The sequence below is a fragment of the Ambystoma mexicanum genome, chromosome 13 (genome assembly GCF_040938575.1).
Source record: "Ambystoma mexicanum isolate Mex_15411 chromosome 13, UKY_AmexF1_1, whole genome shotgun sequence".
In the NCBI taxonomy this organism is placed as follows: Eukaryota; Metazoa; Chordata; class Amphibia; order Caudata; family Ambystomatidae; genus Ambystoma; species Ambystoma mexicanum.
The window spans coordinates 341,671,678-341,689,437 of NC_090938.1; the positions used below are offsets into that span (position 1 = coordinate 341,671,678).

Here is a 17,760-nt window from a genome sequence, read left to right on the forward strand (position 1 = left end):
TCATTTTTCCCAGCGGAGAGGTAGAATAAACGCACTAACTACGAACAAACAATGTGCTCTTGTGTGCCATGCGTGACAAGGCTCCTTTTTAAATACTTTCTAGAACAAAAAGAGGCTGACCGGCCCCCGCAGGGGGCGCTAGAGGGACAGCCTACATAGCGGGCTGTCCCTTCTGGCCACCCCCTTCCGGTTGCTGGCTGGCTCCCTCCCCTTCCGCCTTCCCCCCATGTCCAGTAGCGGAAGGGGGCGTTTCGGGGGACCTGCCTTCCGGGCGGGTCTCCTAAGGGACGCTTATAAGGGCGGGAGCGACTGATCACAGTCTCTTTGTGGCAGCAGCTCCCGCCCTGTGTTTGAATTCGTTCGGTGTGTAAGCAGTTCGGTCGGTGGACATTGTGAGAGTGGTAAGTATTGGGGGGGAAGGGTCTGCTCGCCGACCGCCGTGTCAGCTTGAGCGGACCCGACTTAAGGGGGGGAAGAAAGAGAATTCTTTTCTGTTATCGCGCAGCGCTGCGTTTGTTGTTGATGTCCTTACTGTTTCTTTGTATCTATCGTCGGGCATTTGAGTGCGCGTCGGTTCAATGTAATTATTGTGCGCTTCTAGTAATCATGTTTACCCGGTTGTTATATTTAGAATGGGTCCGGGGGAGATATTTTTGAATGGGTCCACACGATGTTTCAGGATGTTTCGAAGGTCATATCCTTCTTTATTGACGGGTTTGGATGGGTGACCAGGGTTGTTAGCCTCGACTTTGTTTTTGTTTCTTTGCATGGCCGACGTGCCTCGCAGGCATAGCCGATTCTAATACAAACTTCACTTTATATGTAAGGTTACATGGGGTGGAGATATTGGATGATTGCCTTTATGCGGTGCTGTCAGGTAATTGCAAAGTTACATGGAAAGTTGCGCGCATTATCTTTTTTGTGTTTGAATTGCATGGTCACCACGCCTCGCTAATCGGGGGTAGTTAAAAACGTTAGGATTACCTTAGCCAGTCTCAGTGGTACAGTCAGTAAGAGTTGTGACTTGAACATGAAGGGTCGAGGGTTCGAGCGAACTACACACGGACATGGTGCGCCACACCCAGCATCACGTTTCGTTTACATGGCCGCCGCGCCACACTTGAAAAATTATTGGAAATGTTTTCAGGTGGGCTGAGTTTCTTTTGTATATGGCCACCGCGCCATACTTGAATGGATCAAATGTAAACGTTTCATGTGCAATGCATTCTATGCACATATTTGGAACGCTTTATGTTTAAGGGAAGGGTTAATTAAGTTACGCTGGCTCTGGTTCTCTGCGGCCATGCGGGTCAGAGTAAGAGGGCCATCGAGACGAAACGGGCGGGTTAGATGATTCGTGTCGCTTCACTGGTTCTTTATTTAGGTATTTTATGTCATGGCAATGTCCATCCGTGAGCGCCAGGTTTGCATGTGATCCAGTAGGCATTGGCTTCCTGACCCATAGCACGCCAATTATAGCACGGGCTGTTAGACCCTGCTGACGGGCAGTCCGGAGCTGCGCAGTTAGCAAAGCGCGACCACCCATCCGGCGTCTCAGCGAGTTGGGCTGAGGATGTGGAGCAGGCGGTGGCAGGGCCCATACCCGGCTGAACCGAGCTCGCACGTGGTCTTTCAGCCACCGCAACCTCTGATCCAATGGCTACAGCCTCGCACGCCGCAATAGGTCGGGCATAGAGCGGGATGGGGCCTTCAAGCCGCGCCATGCAAAATGGCCCCGGTGCCTTGGGAGTAATATGGTTAGGACCACGATTCTGAATGCTTAGGGAACAAGTGCCGGCAGGATTTGGCAGACAACAACAAGGCGAGTTTTGTATCTTTTACCACTTGTTGCCCACACAATGCTGCATGAAGGTATGCTAGTGTGTGGGTTGTTATTTGAATTCAAAAGGGTCAATAGATTTCGTATTTCAATACAAGTTTTGAAGTAGCCGCCCGATGCTCCAGGAAGAACTCGCATCGGTCACATCAAGGGGTGTACAATTGGATTATGAAATGTTAACTTCACGGTTTATCTTTAATGCAGGTCAGGCAAAGGAGCAGCTTCTTAGGTGGAAACTAAGCTTTTGCGACAGTGAAAGAAGAGTGGTAAGGTATAGGTCACTAAACACTGTTTTCAAATTGACGGCATAAGGTGGAAGAAGGCATTAATAGCCATGCATACCAGTGGGTTCATTAAAGAAGGGCAGTGAATGATCCTTTGTCACCCTTGTCATGCAGTGACTGATCCTTTTTTCAATCTTTAGTATAGGATGTCGTCTGTCGATGAATCACAGGACCTATTCCACTCCATTGAGGAGGTGCCCAACACCCCGGGTTCTAGCGAAGAAGATGACGAAGGGGCCATCTTGGCGTTATTCCGGGAAAGGATGCGCAGCGAGGGAAAGGGCTGGGCTAAGAAAGTGTTAGCCAAGGAACTTCCAGCGCTCCCCCAACAATTGGCTGTAGAAGTTCAGATATGCCCATCCCCTCTGGGTAACACGCCCCCCCCAACGGAAGCCACACCGAAACCTTTACCGGCCAAGAGAAAACGCCAGCAGAAGGGTAAGAAGGGTACTGAATTGTTGCAGGTGGCACCTACGGTGCAGGCTCCATGTGAAGTAGGCCTAGCTGCAGCAGTCACGGCAATTATTGCCACCCATGGCAGCAACTGGGCTTGGTAGTGTGAACACATTACAGATTGGTACAGGGCCAACAGCCCTGTTACAGGCTCCAACGGGGAGTGTTGCAGTTACGCCACCAGTCATTGGCGTGGTAGGTAATGGTAGGTTTGGAATGATTTTGGAGGAACTGCTGTTAATGGTCAGGGGGAGCGGGGCCCCTGCGGCAGGGACAGCCTGCATACCTATGGCCAGGAGCGTGTGGGAAGGTAACCAGGTGAGCATCACGAGCATCAATCCATTGACCTTGCCCAACCCCGTTGTTCCCAGGACAGCCCCCGGGCCCGCCCACAGTGTGCCTATGCCGGCCCCAGGACCCGCCCCCGTTGTTCCCACGACTGCCCCAGGTCCCGCCCACAGTGAGCCTATGCCGGCCCTAGGGCTCTCCCCCGTTGTGCCGACGACCACCCCAGGGCCAGCCCCTGGTGTTCCCAAGTCAGCCCTATCACCTGCCACTGCCACCCCCCTCTTCCCTTGCCCCACTCGCAGCACCTTTAACAGCAGAGCAGCCAGTGACAGCGGCCCCCCTCTTGTCAGGCAGGTCATCCTTGGCATGGCACATCCCCCAAGACATTAGAGAGCAGGTATGGGCTAGGAAAAATATCGACATATTTAGCCTGCTGGCAATAGAGGATGCCGGTCCCAATGTCACTTTGAGTGCAGAGGAAAACAATAAGAGGCACCGGAAGTATCATCCGGAAGAGAACATCGCCAACTGGGAGAAAGCGTTCGCCATACTGTCTGTGTTAGTGATGGAAAAAAACCCTGAACACGGGCCAGGTTTGGTGAAATATAGAGAATCGATTGTTGAAGAAGCAAGGGAATATGGTTCCACGGGATGGATTGATTATGACAGAAAATTTAGACATATGATGCAACAATGCCCCGAAATGACTTGGGACCAAAAAATGATGGAGGGTTGGGTCTCTTTCATGGGGGGGAAGCAAAGGAAGAGTATTGCTTGGGATGATGTTCATAAAAGTGGTAAAAGGAATTGGTACGGTAAACAAAACCCTGGTGGCAAGGGGCAACCCTTTCACAATGCCCCCCAGGGACGGGGGGGGGGGGCAAATGTCAGGTAACACAGGAGCGGGTAGTACGAACGGGTCTCAAGGAGAGAAGAAAGCAGGGAACAGGTCATGCAGGTATTTTAACAAAGGCAACTGCAACTGGGGCCCTAAATGCAGGTACAACCACGAGTGTAGTAAATGTGGGGGGAATCATTCCCTGGTCAGATGTTTCAAGCGGGAAGGTCTCCCTGGGGGGAAGGGCCAGCAAAAAGTACAGTAATCCCTCCCCCACCCCCCCCGGCAGTCACAGCAACTTCACAAAAGGGGGATTTGTCCACAATGGGCCCCACTCCGTTCAACTTGCAGGTACTAGGGGAGCATTTAAAGCATTATCCCAGGCAGCGCGAGAGGGATCTGCTATTCCAAGGCTTCACGGAAGGATTTTCGATTCCTTACGAGGGCCCCCTCACATGTCGCTTTGCTAAGAACTTACCTTCGGCAAGGGAATTGCCAGGGGAGGTCGATAGAAAAGTGAGCAAGGAACTAGAGCTAGGCAGGATTGCGGGTCCATTTGATGCCCCACCTCTCCCAAACTTTATTGTATCACCACTGGGCATAGTTCCCAAGAAAGAAATAGGTAAGTTCAGGCTCATTCACCACCTGTCATACCCGAAGGGTGAATCTGTTAATGACTGGCTGAGCCCGGAAACTTGCTCTGTGCATTATGCTTCATTCGATCAGGCAATGCTGGTGGTGGCCAACATGGGGAAAGCGGCTTTAATGGCCAAAGTGGACATAGAATCTGCATTTCGCCTATTACCAGTAAACCCGTCCAGCTTTCATCTGCTCGGATTCCAGTGGAGGGGAGGTTTCTTTGTAGATAAATGCATGCCCATGGGATGCTCAGTGTCCTGCTCCTTTTTCGAATCATTCAGCACATTCTTGGAGTGGGCAGCACGCAGAAGGGAGCAGCGTGGAGCAATGGTACATTATCTGGATGATTTTTTATTCACGGGCAAGAAGGGATCCCAGGACTGTTCAAGTGCAATGTCAGCCTTTCAGCAATTGATGGGTGAAATGGGAGTTCCCTTAGCTCCTGGGAAGACAGAGGGTCCATGTACAACTTTAACATTCCTGGGCATTGAAATAGACACTGTTAAAGGGACTTGCAGGTTGCCAGAGGACAAGGTTAAGGGGTTGATGGCCGAGATTGGGAGGAATTTGGAGAAGGAAAGGACCACCTTAGAAAAAATGCAGCAACTTCTGGGCAAGCTTAATTTCGCTGCGAAAGTCATCCCAGCGGGTAGGGTCTTTGCAAGAAGGCTGGCCAGAGCAACAGCAGGTGTAGTTCACAAACAACACCATATTAGACTAAGCGCAGCCCTCAAGGAGGACTTAATTATGTGGTGCAGATTCTTGGACAGTTTCAATGGGGTTCAGCTGTGGCAAACCCCATGGGAGACTAACAGCGAGCTACAACTGTTTTCGGATGCAGCAGGAAGCGAAGGTTTCGGGGTCATCCTAGGGCCCGAAAGGTGTGCCCAGAAATGGCCCCAGCAGTGGCAGAAAAAAGGCAGAACAAAAAATATAATGGTCCTGGAGATGTTCCCCATTGTAGTGGCTTTGTTGTTATGGCAAGAAAGTTTGGCCAACAAGAGGGTCCGTTTTTGGTCAGACAACAAAGCGGTGGTGCAAGCCATTAACCTCCAATCTGCATCCTGCCCAGCGATGTTGAGTCTACTCAGAAAACTTGTTGAATTATGTCTCTTCAATAACATTGAATTTAGAGCTCGACATGTGCCGGGCACTGCTAATATTGCTGCTGACGCTCTCTCTCGCTTTCAGTGGTCCAAGTTCCGGATGGCACACCCGGACAGCAAGCCGGAGGGAGCTATGTTCAAAAAGGAATGGTGGCAGCTGGTGGCGTGGACAGGGCGCTCGCGGAGTTGAGTGAGCGCTCACTCTCGCCAACCGTAAGATCCAGGTACAAACAGAGTTATGGTAAGTTTAAGAGTGTCATCTCTGACCTACAGGGCGGGATACAGACGGCCGAGGAGCAGGTGCGTGCCTTCGTGGTCTGGGCACACTCTGAAGGCTGGTCAAGGAGTTGGGCGGCAGCGCATTTGGCGGCAGTTGCCTTCCACTCCAAATTGGCGGGGAGAGGGGATCCCACAAAAGGTTTTCTGGTGCGCGCGGCGCTAAAAGGTTGGGCCCGTTCGGAGCCAAGGGCCAAGGACTTGCGGAAACCAATTGACTTTGGGATAATGGTAAAATTGTTGACCAAGTTACCAGACATATGCTTTAGTGAGTATGAAACAGCACTTTTCAGGTTGGCATTCTCATGGGCATTTTTTGGGGCATTTCGGATTAGTGAGCTAGTCTCGGCCTCCAAGAAGGACGCATCGGGGAGGGCTATTACTTTGGGTGATGTATCTCTGTTCCATGATGATTCAGGCGAAGGGGTCAATATAAGGTTGAGGAAAAGCAAAACTGATCAACTGGGAAAAGGTTATAATATAATACTCCATGGGGCCCCCCTGGCTGACTCTTGCCCGGTGTCCCTTTTTAAGGGTTTTGTATTGATGAAAGCAACTACTGCTGGCCCCTGCTCACCCATGCTGACACGTCCCCCCTTTCTATATTCCAGTTTCGCAAAGTGCTGACAATGGCTTTGAGGGCCTTGGGTATCCAGGGGGTTGGTCCACTCACAGTTTCAGGATAGGTGCAGCTACCACAGCATTTCAACAGGGGATGTCCCCCAAGGCAATCATGAAAGTGGGGAGGTGGGTGTCTGGCCGTTATCTGTTGTATGTCCGACCCCAACACGGTGCATTTCCAACAGACTACTAGAGCCCAAGGACTTGTGGGCCGGGGTTTGAGGTGCGGGTATGTTGTTTTGATCCCACCAGACTTATGTTGTGATATGTTTTTTCCTTCAGATGATGCAGTATGGCTGATCGGCCACTCTTTTGTGACACGCGCTGAGCAAAGGGCCAGGCAATGGACGATCGGCCATAACCTGGGGCTTAAGGTTACCGAATGCGTGTGGCTGGGCACTCCTGGTATGCGGTGGCATTCCTTGCTGCCTGCAATTAACTGGCGTCTCCAGTGGAGGCGGGCACCAAGGTGGTTGGTAATTCATTTGGGGGGCAATGACCTGGCCAAGCTGGGTCGGGGATGTTTGCTCGCCAAATACAAGTCACCTTGCGCTTATTGGCACATGAATTGCCGGGCACGGAAATATTCTGGTCGGAGGTCGTACAGAGACAGGTGTGGAGAGACGCCATGTCGCTAGCCGGCATGGAAAAATCCCAGAAACGCCTCAATAGAAGTGTGGCGAAGTTCGCCAAGGCCAAGGGCCTGGGGTACATAGGGCACTGCTGTTTGAGCTCCTTGCCTTCCCATTTCGATGCCGATGGGGTACACCTATCTGAGAAAGGCAACGATGTTTTATTGACGTCTATATTGGTCGAGTTGAAGAGGGCTGGTTGCAGATAATCAGTGGTAAGTGGGGTGAAGAGGTGAAGGTCTGGGAATTTTAAGGGAGTAAGGTTCCTAGGGTTGGGGGCATTGATGGCAGCGTCAGCCTCCATCAAAGCGTGGCGGAGTATCGGGGCGGTCCTAGCCGATGAGGGACTTCACGCTGCAGCGGCTCGGGATTGGCCGGGCTCGACGGGCACTGACCCCCTTTACTTAGGGCTTTAGGCCAACATGCTTCCTGGTCAGTGCCCCTGGTTCCTGCTGGCAGTGCCAGTGTAGCTGGAATGACCAGCAGTCTCTGTCAGTTTGGCCAGTGGCCAAGTGGTGACATGGTTCACCGGTAATGAGGTGACATGGTTCACCCTGATCTGACTGATGTAATGTGGCTGGGACCGTCCCAAGTTTGTTCTTGCTCCAATAAACTGTGACCTTGTGTTTTTCCAAACTTTCCAACAGTTGTCTGTGTCTCAATTTGTGGGTTGATTCCAGCCAAGGGAGGTGGGGGTGTCCAGTGGGGATCTCCCCGCTAAGGCAGCACTTGAACGAGCCAGCCAGGAGTCGAACCTGGAATCTTCTGCTCCGTAGGCAGACGCGTTATCCATTGCGCCACTGGCCCGCTGCTGCACTGTGCGCTGCATTCAGCCCTTTTGTTACGAACCAGAGGCTCAGGTCAAGCTGCCTGCGACATCACGAGAAACTTTGTTCTCATTTTTACAGGGAGAGGTAGGAAAACGCTACCAGCACACAATAAGCAGGCGTGTGACATGTGTTAAAGAAGGCTCATTTTTAAATACTTTATTGAAAACAATACATACAAACATCTGACAAAGAACGCATTTGGCATCCGATACTGCCCGGATTGCAACTCTCTGCACGTATTTTCTGGCGAGTTCTACGGACCAAGCATCTCATTTATTGTACGATAGCACTCACATTTTCATGCGCAAATAACAGATTTAGAATGTTTTCACTTTTTAGTATTGTACCATTTTATTTGCTCGGTGCTCTTCAGTGTTAAATCCGCGGAGAGGGTGATCTGTACCCAGATCAACCCCAAAAGTGCCATACAGATATGAAACAGGTAAGGCCTGAGTGATAGGCGTGCCAAGGAGTACTCGACGTGCATTTCACAGAAACGCGAAACATGCAATAAGTGAGAGACATAAAATGGGGTTTTTCACTTTAAGAAAATAACATATAATATATTGAATACAATTTTTTGTTTATTTCTTAAAAGGTGTTTTATTGAGCTGTAGCCTTCCTCTTAGAGAGCAGGACTAAGAAGCCCGGCTGGAGCATTTCAGCACATTTTTATTTCCTTTTGGCGATCGCTGTGTCAGGGTGTTGGGTTGGGGCTCCAAGATTGCCGAACACCAGGCGAGCAGTCTATCATGGGGAACAGTTTAGTATACAACACCGGTGCGATGAAGGCACATGGCCTACCCTGGATTTTAAGCATCACCTATAAGCCGAAACCGTTGCATTGAAGTACAGGTAGGAGGGAGATGACATGTGAAGAGGGACACACGACTTGTTTTTTTTGTTGGGTTATATATTTGTTAAATATTGTTGGTTGTTTATCGTCTAATTGACTGCCTTGGGCCATGCTTACCTCTTTGGCCATTCCGACCCACACCTTGCCCCACCCACCCAAAACTCAACCCCTGGTATCTATGTTGTTTCTAAGCAGTCTGCTGTGAGTTAATGGCTTAATTGCTGCTGTAAATGGCTACCGGTATAATAACAAAAATCTTACCCAATTCTACCTGACCTTAACTCACTACCCCACCCCCTCTATTCCCACCTCTCCCCTCTCACCCAATCTACCCTTATCCCCACCCTACTCTACCACCACTGACTATACCCCAAACCACTCTACACATGCCCCACTCTTCGATACCCACAATATCCCACACCACTGTACACCGACCCTACCCACTGCCCCACCCCACTGTACCCCTATCCATCAAACCACTGTAGACTGGCAAGGTGACACGAGGTCCTTTGATCCCAATAGATTTCGTCAGCCTGCCCATATCGTCAGATCACTACCAAGTTAAGGTACGTGTTTGTTGAGTCTTCAACTTACCCCAGACCTACGCTAGTTGTTCAAGATCAGACAGGCAGTCAAAGTGAACAGGCACGCCTTTGACAGTGTCTCTTCGGATGTAGGTAGATGCACAAAGTATTCTATTCTGAGGTCCATCCATTCTGCCATGTAAGCGCCAAACAGCCCTTTCACGGGAAGACCCTTCGAAAAGTAAAGACTCAGCTTTCTGTATGTTGGTATGTAGCACGTAGCCCATCGTGGCAGATAGCGTACATCACATTGCATCTAGTGGTGGCCCCATGTTGTGATTCTTCACTTGCCAAATCATAGCAGTGCTAAAAGGTCATGGCCAAGAGGCCTCAGCGGCAGGGGATCTGCGTCCAGTGCAAATTGGCACATGCCAAAACGTCCTGAACAATGGAGAAGGCAAAGAAGTTTCATTAGTGATGTAATGGGAGGATACATCGTGTTCCAGATGTTGGGGACATCACTCAGACCTGTTAAGGGCCTCCATCACACCACTGAGGAATCATCCTTGTTTGTTACTGTTTGCAATGAATGATTGAAGGAGTTGCGTATCTTCAGATCTATAGATTCCTGCTATGATATGACATGATATTGTATTTGAATCGTACTCATACACGCGTGTTTCAGAGCGTGACGAGGCAAGGGAGGGGAAGAAGGGAGGACAAAACAGCGATCTTCCTAGGCCCAGTGACATTGAGAATGCTCAAGTGCAGGGGAGAGGGAGGAAAGTGCAAGGGAGAGGGGCGAGGTGGAACGTGCTGAGGAAGGGATAAAAACAACAACAACTGGTAGCGCAGCCAGCAGGGTGGCAAGTGCGAGGTTTAAAGCGCAGACAAGGGGTGTCTGATAAGTGCAGGTAAGTGCACTGTAGGGTTACAGATACAGACCCAAGTGCAAGGATTGCGTGCAAGGGTTGCCAGGAGGCAGTGCAGGTGTATGGCTGGGTGGGCATCGACCTGGGCCCAAAATCAGAGGGTAGCCAGGTGCACGGAGCCGAAGCAGACAGATCAGCAGGGGAGCGGAAGAGCAAAGGCAGAAGCAAAGAGGAAGGTCTTGAGGTGCTTCCGGAACCAGAGATGGTTCTCCTCAAGTTTCAGTGTGGCAGGCAGGCTGTTCCAGAGGGAAGCCCCAGCTGAGGAAAGAGATCTACCCCCAACTCGTTGCTTGGAGAAGCGACTGGCCCTGAGGGAGTTGGAGGAGCGAAGAGCTCGAGTGGGAAGGTATTTACGGAGAGAGAGTTGAAGGTGTTTTGGACCCAGGCCCCAGTAAGCCTTGTGGACAATGCAGAGGGTCTTGACTTTAACCCTTGCAGAACCTGGGAGCAATGAAAAGATTTCAGGGCTGGAGAGATACGATCCCTGGGCTTCAGACCAAGGAAACGTCTTGCAGTCCTGTTCTGGACGAGTTGCAGAGGACGGAGAGTAGAAGCAGGCAGATTTAGAAAGAGGCTGTTGCAGTAGTCTAGCCTAGAGAGAACCAGAGCTCTAGATACAGTAAGCCTCTGGGGGAAGGAGAGGAAAGGAATAATACCTCTGCAAATGTGCAGTTGGTAGTTTGACTTCTTAGAGATGTCAGAGATGTGAGAAGAAAAGGAGAGTGTGGAGTCGAAGATGACCCCGAGGTTCTTAGCCTCACAGGTGGGAGCAGGAAGAGGGCCAAGGGAGGCCGGCCAGAGAATGGCGGGAAAGGAGGGTGCAGGTGTGCCGACGAGGAGAATCTCTAACTGGGATTAAGGCAGAGATCATTGGCGGCACACCACTCCTGGATGGCAGACAGATGGTCAGAGATGAGGGAGGGAAGCCTGAAAACAAGCAGAGTGTCATCCGCATAGCACTGAAAGTTGAAGCAGAGAGCTGCAATGCGGTGGGCAATGGGTGCCAGGTATTGGTTGAACAGCCAGGGAGAGAGGTTAGACCCCTGGGCAGTGGTCGAAGTGTACGAAAAGAAGTAGTGGAACTATGTTCCTACTGGCCTGCACCCACTCCCCACAAACCCCACCGCCACGCCCTCTCCCACACACAATACAAACCCCCAACCACTAACACCTGCTGTTTAAGGGAACGTTCAGTGCAGTGCACTGAAAGTGCAAGCTGCAACGTCTTCCTACACTTTTATTTTAAAACGAAAGCATTCTGGAACGGTTTCTTTTTAAAATAACAGTACAGGAGCTGTAAAACGTAATTTAAAAAAGTAGAGGAGCACCGCTCCCGACCGCTCCCGCTCACTTCGACCACTGCCCCTGGGGAACACCACAAGTAGAGAATGAGATGGCGAAAAGGAAGGACCCAAGTTGGACCTGGGAGGGTCGAACAGAGAGGAAAGAGGTCATCCAGGGCCTGATCGGTGATACCCGGCTTATCACAGAGACAGTTGAGCAGGATGGCATGGTTGACCATGTCAAAGGCAGTAGAGAGATTGGGTAGGATGAGGACACAAAAGGGATGTTAGAGTCATGGTTGGAGAGCAGGTCTTCACGGGTGTTCAGGAGAGCAGTTTCCATGCTCCTGACAGCTCTGAAGCCAGGCTGATGGTCATGGAGACAACCAACAGAGTCGGTGTGAAGATTAAGCTGAGAGATGGTCAGCTTTTCCAAGAGTTTGCCCTGGAAAAGAGTGATAGAAACCTGCGATAGTTAGCCGGGCCGGAGGGGTCGGCTGTGGGATTTTTGAGAAGAGGGTGCACAAGAGAGTGCTTCAGAGTGGAGGGGAAGATTCCAGAGGTGAAGGAATGGTTACAGACGTCGGCCAGATTCAGAGCAAGGGTGTCAATGTGGTCCTTGATGGTTTTGGACGAACAGGGAAGAACCTGTTTTGACTGGAATCACACAATCTCCTGGGCTTACGCCAATCTGGTTTCCAACCAAGCCACTTCACTGAATCGGCCTTACTGGACCTAAAGATTCAACTGGATGATATCAAAGATGCCAAGAAGTAAGCCCTCCTCTTGTTACTAGGCCTGTCTGCAGCCTTTGAATAAATCAAAAAGGCAGCCTATGACCGAGCCAGCCAGGAGTCAACCTGGAATTAGTCAAATGTGTTATCCATTGCGCCACTGGACCGCTGCTACAGCGTGAGCAGGAGTCAGCACTTTTGTAACGAAACGGAAGTTTGCTGCTTGAGACACCATGAGAAAGGTACTTCTCATTTTTACAAGGAGAGGTAGAAAAAAACGCTACAAGCCCACAATGAGCAGGTGAGCGAGCGTGTGCCATGCGTTAGAGAAATCATGAGAAACTTAGTTCTCATTTTTCCCAGCGGAGAGGTGGAATAAACGCACTAACTACGAACAAACAATGTGCTCTTGTGTGCCATGGCTCCTTTTTAAATACTTTCTAGAACAGAAAGGCAGCACTTGAACGAGCCAGCCAGGAGTCTAACCTGGAATCTTCTGCTCCGTAGGCAGACGCGTTATCCATTGCGCCACTGGCCCTCTGCTGCAGTGACTCTTGGAATCAGCACTTTTGTTACGACGCAGAGGCTCATCATGCGGATTGAGCGATCATGAGCAACTTAGTTCTCATTTTTATAAGGAGAGGTGGTTGAAAACACGCCTACGAACTGACAATGAGCAGGCGTGTGCCATGTGTTAGAGACATCATGAGAAATAACGTAGTTCCCATTTTTTCTCCCGAGTAGAGGTAGAAACACGCTGCAACACTGACTACAAACACACAATGAGCTTCGAGTGTCTTGCGTGAGAAGGCTCATTTTTAAATACAGAACAAAAAGGCAGCATTTGAACGAGCCAGCCAGGAGTCGAACCTGGAATCTTCTGCTCCGTAGGCAGACGTGTTATCCATTGCGCCACTGGCCCGCTGCTGCACTGTGAGCTGCATTCAGCCCTTTTGTTACGAACCAGAGGCTCAGGTCGGGCTGCCTGCGACATCACGAGAAACTTTGTTCTCATTTTTACAGGGAGAGGTAGGAAAACGCTACCAGCACACAATAAGCAGGCGTGTGACATGTGTTAAAGAAGGCTCATTTTTAAATACTTTATTGAAAACAATACATACAAACATCTGACAAAGAACGCATTTGGCATCAGATACTGCCCGGATTGCAACTCTCTGCACGTATTTTCTGGCGAGTTTTACGGACCAAGCATCTCATTTATTGTACTATAGCACTCACATTTTCATGCGCAAATAACAGATTTAGACTGTTTTCACTTTTTAGTATTGTACCATTTTATGTGCTCGGTGCTCTTCAGTGTTAAATCCGCGGGAGAGGATGATCTGTACCCAGATCAACCCCAAAAGTGCCATACAGATATGAAACAGGTAAGGCCTGAGTGATAGGCGTGCCAAGGAGTACTCGACGTGCATACCACAGAAACGCGAAACATGCAACAAGTGAGAGACATAAAATGGGGTTTTTCACTTTAAGAAAATAACATATAATATATTGAATACAATTTTTTGTTTACTTCTTAAAAGGTGTTTTATTGAGCTGTAGCCTTCCTCTTAGAGAGCAGGACTAAGAAGCCCGGCTGGAGCATTTCAGCACATTTTTATTTCCTTTTGGCGATCGCTGTGTCAGGGTGTTGGGTTGGGGCTCCAAGATTGCCGAACACCAGGCGAGCAGTCTATCATGGGGAACAGTTTAGTATACAACACCGGTGCGATGAAGGCACATGGCCTACTCTGCAGTTTAAGCACCACCTATAAGCCGAAACCGTTGCATTGAAGTACAGGTAGGAGGGAGATGACATGTGAAGAGGGACACACGACTTGTTTTTTTTTTTTGGGTTATATATTTGTTAAATATTGTTGGTTGTTTATCGACTAATTGACTGCTTTGGGCCATGCTTACCTCTTTGGCCATTCCCACCCACTCCTTGCCCCACCCACCCAAATCTCAACCCCTTGTATCTATGTTGTTTCTAAGCAGTCTGCTGTGAGTTAATGGCTTAATTGCTGCTGTAAATGGCTACCGGTATAATAACAAAAATCTTACCCAATTCTACCTGACCTTAACTCACTACCCCACCCCCTCTATTCCCACCTCGCCCCTCTCACCCAATCTACCCTTATCCCCACCCTACTCTACCACCACTGACTATACCCCAAACCACTCTACACCTACCCCACTCTTCGCTACCCACAATATCCCACACCACTGTACACCGACCCTACCCACTGCCCCACCCCACTGTACCCCTATCCATCAAACCACTGTAGACTGGCAAGGTGACACGAGGTCCTTTGATCCCAATAGATTTCGCCCAGCCTGCCCATATCGTCAGATCACTACCAAGTTAAGGTACGTGTTTGTTGAGTCTTCAACTTACCCCAGACCTACGCTAGTTGTTCAAGATCAGACAGGCAGTCAAAGTGAACAGGCACGCCTTTGACAGTGTCTCTTCGGATGTAGGTAGATGCACAAAGTATTCTATTCTGAGGTCCATCCATTCTGCCATGTAAGTGCCAAACAGCCCTTTCACGGTAAAACCCTTCGAAAAGTAAAGACTCAGCTTTCTGTATGTTGGTATGTAGCACGTAGCCCATCGTGGCAGATAGCGTACATCACATTGCATCTAGTGGTGGCCCCATGTTGTGATTCTTCACTTGCCAAATCATAGCAGTGCTAAAAGGTCATGGCCAAGAGGCCTCAGCGGCAGGGGATCTGCGTCCAGTGCAAATTGGCACATGCCAAAACGTCCTGAACAATGGAGAAGGCAAAGAAGTTTCATTAGTGATGTAATGGGAGGATAAATCGTGTTCCAGATGTTGGGGACATCACTCAGACCTGTTAAGGGCCTCCATGACACCACTGAGGAATCATCCTTGTTTGTTACTGTTTGCAATGAATGATTGAAGGAGTTGCGTATCTTCAGGTCTATAGATTCCTGCTATGATATGACATGATATTGTATTTGAATCGTACTCATACACGCGTGTTTCAGAGCGTGACGAGGCAAGGGAGGGGAAGAAGGGAGTACAGAACAGCGATCTTCCTAGGCCCAGTGACATTGAGAATGCTCAAGTGCAGGGGAGAGGGAGGAAAGTTCAAGGGAGAGGGGCGAGGTGGAACGTGCTGAGGAAGGGATAAAAACAACAACAACTGGTAGCGCAGCCAGCAGGGTGGCAAGTGCGAGGTTTAAAGCGCAGACAAGGGGTGTCTGATAAGTGCAGGTAAGGGCACTGTAGGGTTACAGATACAGACCCAAGTGCAAGGATTGCGTGCAAGGGTTGCCAGGAGGCAGTGCAGGTGTATGGCTGGGTGGGCAGGGACCTGGGCCCAAAATCAGAGGGTAGCCAGATGCACGGAGCCGAAGCAGACAGATCAGCAGGGGGGTGGAAGAGCAAAGGCAGAAGCAAAGAGGAAGGTCTTGAGGTGCTTCCGGAACCAGAGATGGTTCTCCTCAAGTTTCAGTGTGGCAGGCAGGCTGTTCCAGAGGGAAGCCCCAGCTGAGGAAAGAGATCTACCCCCAACTCGTTGCTTGGAGAAGCGACTGGCCCTGAGGGAGTTGGAGGTGGAGGAGCGAAGAGCTCGAGTGGGAAGGTATTTACGGAGAGAGAGTTGAAGGTATTTTGGACCCAGGCCCCAGTAAGCCTTGTGGACAATGCAGAGGTTCTTGACTTTAACCCTTGCAGAACCTGGGAGCAATGAAAAGATTTCAGGGCTGGAGAGATACGATCCCTGGGCTTCAGACCAAGGAAACGTCTTGCAGTCCTGTTCTGGACGAGTTGCAGAGGACGGAGAGTAGAAGCAGGCAGATTTAGAAAGAGGCTGTTGCAGTAGTCTAGCCTAGAGAGAACCAGAGCTCTAAATACAGTAAGCCTCTGGGGGAAGGAGAGGAAAGGAATAATACCTCTGCAAATGTGCAGTTGGTAGTTTGACTTCTTAGAGATGTCAGAGATGTGAGAAGAAAAGGAGAGTGTGGAGTCGAAGATGACCCCGAGGTTCTTAGCCTCACAGGTGGGAGCAGGAAGAGGGCCAAGGGAGGCCGGGCCAGGGAGTGGCGGGAAAGGAGGGTGTAGGTGTGCCGACGAGGAGAATCTCTAACTGGGATTAAGGCAGAGATCATTGGCGGTACACCACTCCTGGATGGCAGACAGATGGTCAGAGATGAGGGAGGGAAGCCTGAAAACAAGCAGAGTGTCATCCGCATAGCACTGAAAGTTGAAGCAGAGAGCTGCAATGCGGTGGGCAATGGGTGCCAGGTATTGGTTTACAGCCAGGGAGAGAGGTTAGACCCCTGGGCAGTGGTCAAAGTGTACGAAAAGAAGTAGTGGAACTATGTTCCTACTGGCCTGCACCCACTCCCCACAAACCCCACCACCACACCCTCTCCCACACACAATACAAACCCCCAACCACTAACACCTGCTGTTTAAGGGAACGTTCAGTGCAGTGCACTGAAAGTGCAAGCTGCAACGTCTTCCTACACTTTTATTTTAAAACGAAAGCATTCTGGAACGGTTTCTTTTTAAAATAACAGTACAGGAGCTGTAAAACGTAATTTAAAAAAGTAGAGGAGCACCGCTCCCGACCACTCCCGCTCACTTCGACCACTGCCCCTGGGGAACACCACAAGTAGAGAATGAGATGGCGAAAAGGAAGGACCCAAGTTGGACCTGGGAGGGTCGAACAGAGAGGAAAGAGGTCATCCAGGGCCTGATCGGTGATACCCGGCTTATCACAGAGACAGTTGAGCAGGATGGCATGGTTGACCATGTCAAAGGCAGTAGAGAGATTGGGTAGGATGAGGACACAAAAGGGATGTTAGGGTCATGGTTGGAGAGCAGGTCTTCACGGGTGTTCAGGAGAGCAGTTTCCATGCTCCTGACAGCTCTGAAGCCAGGCTGATGGTCATGGAGACAACCAACAGAGTCGGTGTGAAGATTAAGCTGGGAGATGGTCAGCTTTTCCAAGAGTTTGCCCTGGAAAGGAGTGATAGAAACCTGCGATAGTTAGCCCGGCCGGAGGGGTTGGCTGTGGGATTTTTGAGAGGAGGGTGCACAAGAGAGTGCTTCAGAGTGGAGGGGAAGATTCCAGAGGTGAAGGAATGGTTACAGAAGTCGGCCAGATTCAGAGCAAGGGTGTCAATGTGGTCCTTGATGGTTTTGGACGAACAGGGAAGAACCTGTTTTGACTGGAATCACACAATCTCCTGGGCTTACGCCAATCTGGTTTCCAACCAAGCCACTTCACTGAATCGGCCTTACTGGACCTGAAGATTCAACTGGATGATATCAAAGAAGCCAAGAAGTAAGCCCTCCTCTTGTTACTAGGCCTGTCTGCAGCCTTTGAATAAATCAAAAAGGCAGCCTATGACCGAGCCAGCCAGGAGTCAACCTGGAATTAGTCAAATGTGTTATCCATTGCGCCACTGGACCGCTGCTACAGCGTGAGCAGGAGTCAGCACTTTTGTAACGAAATGGAAGTTTGCTGCTTGAGACACCATGAGAAAGGTACTTCTCATTTTTACAAGGAGAGGTAGAAAAAAACGCTACAAGCCCACAATGAGCAGGAATGAGCAGGTGAGCGAGCGTGTGCCATGCGTTAGAGAC

General features: G+C 50.1%; 3 non-coding genes across 3 annotated transcripts; all 3 read right to left on the reverse strand.

Annotated features, from left to right (window-relative positions):
- Positions 1-7,711: 7,711 nt before the first annotated feature.
- TRNAR-ACG (transfer RNA arginine (anticodon ACG)) lies at positions 7,712-7,784 on the reverse strand. The gene has a single exon. It is a non-coding gene; the product is annotated as a tRNA-Arg (tRNA).
- A 4,817-nt stretch (positions 7,785-12,601) lies between these two features.
- Positions 12,602-12,674, reverse strand: TRNAR-ACG (transfer RNA arginine (anticodon ACG)). The gene has a single exon. It is a non-coding gene; the product is annotated as a tRNA-Arg (tRNA).
- A 311-nt stretch (positions 12,675-12,985) lies between these two features.
- TRNAR-ACG (transfer RNA arginine (anticodon ACG)) lies at positions 12,986-13,058 on the reverse strand. The gene has a single exon. It is a non-coding gene; the product is annotated as a tRNA-Arg (tRNA).
- Between the last annotated feature and the right edge of the window lie 4,702 nt (positions 13,059-17,760).